This window comes from Microtus ochrogaster, unplaced genomic scaffold (assembly GCF_000317375.1).
Source record: "Microtus ochrogaster isolate Prairie Vole_2 unplaced genomic scaffold, MicOch1.0 UNK38, whole genome shotgun sequence".
Lineage (NCBI taxonomy): Eukaryota > Metazoa > Chordata > Mammalia > Rodentia > Cricetidae > Microtus > Microtus ochrogaster.
In genome coordinates, this window is record NW_004949136.1 from 3,550,629 (window position 1) to 3,551,869 (window position 1,241).

The 1,241-nt window shown below is 44.4% G+C and overlaps 1 protein-coding gene across 2 annotated transcripts in view; it reads left to right on the forward strand.

The window, feature by feature from the left end:
• The window catches only part of Perm1 (PPARGC1 and ESRR induced regulator, muscle 1), a 15,425-nt gene that overhangs the window by 8,860 nt on the left and 5,324 nt on the right, over positions 1-1,241 (forward strand). The window contains exon 1 of one of the 2 annotated variants that reach the window (XM_026790041.1): positions 229-261. The exons of the other annotated variant lie outside the window; for it this stretch is intronic. The gene's annotated coding sequence lies outside the window, so the exon portion shown is untranslated. Of the gene's footprint in view, positions 1-228; positions 262-1,241 lie in introns of those variants that run through there. 2 annotated transcript variants of the gene reach the window in all.

Below are 1,241 nucleotides of genomic sequence, written 5' to 3' on the forward strand. Positions count from 1 at the left end.
TTTTTTTTTTCTGAGACAGGGTTTTGCTGCAGTTTTGGAGCCTTTCCTGGCCAGGTTGGGAATGGGCTTTTTCTGAAGGCTGAGTCAATCAAGTGAAGCTTGTTACCCAAACCCTGTTTTCTCGGCCCCACGCTAAGACCTTTTCTATCCTTTTAGTGATCCTGTACTCCAGAGTTGTCGCCTCTCAGGAAGTCCACTTAATGCTTGACTGCCATTTCTCTGGGCACACTCAGCTTTGTGCATCTCCTGAACGACTATGAGGTAACACTGCTATCTTTGCAGGACACGATGCTGGGTGTCCTAGTCCTAGGTGGGAACAAAACATGCGCTGTGACTCACCAATACCAAGTGTCTGGGGAAAGCAAGGCAAACATATTTCCATGAGTTTTGAATCAGGCAAAGAAGTCTTTCCCTTTTTTGTAAAAGTTGGTACGTAATTGAGGGTGTCCTTGAACTCCTGATCTTTGTGTTTCTATCTGCCTAGTGGGATTGCTGGAATGCACAACCTCATCTAGGGCAATATTTTATGTTAATAATAATAATTATTATTATTTTATTTTCAAGACAGAGTTTCTCTGTGTGACAGCTCGGGCTGTCCTGAAACTCTCTCTGTAGACTGTTTGCGTGTGTGTGTGTGTGTAGGCAAGAAGACAACAACTTGCAGGAAGGAGTTGATTCTTCCCTTTGTGCACATGTGTCCCAGGAATCAAACTCAGGTTGTAAAACTTGGCAACGAATACCTCTTGAGCCATCTTGCAGGCCCAGCCCTTACTTTTGGGACCTGTCTTCTAGTTAGTCAATGTCTTGAAAGAAGCTGTGTAGCTTCATAAAAAGCCTTTTAGAAAACCCCTGATAAACCCCTACCCTACTCTATTTCTGTCTCGGAAGAATGGGAAACGTACTAGGGACCCCAGACCATGAGGCCCCTAGAACCTTCTGTCTTGTTTAGAGTAGAATTTTGGTGCCCTCTTGTGGCCCACAGGGGCATTTCAGGCAAAGCTTTGTCCTTTTCTGTTTGGTCTTCTGCAGGAAGCTTTTTTCTTCCTGTACAGAGACTCTGAAGGCCCTCCTTCCTTTTGCCAACTAACCTCTTGTGCCTACTGAGTGGGCTTCTGTCACTATACATAACTACAGCATCTAAAGGATAGCTATGTAGCGAACATGTTATCTTCCTGCCTAGCATGAGATGAATTACAGATCCTTTCTTTCCCTTCGACAAATATCTATTCTCACCCTCTCAC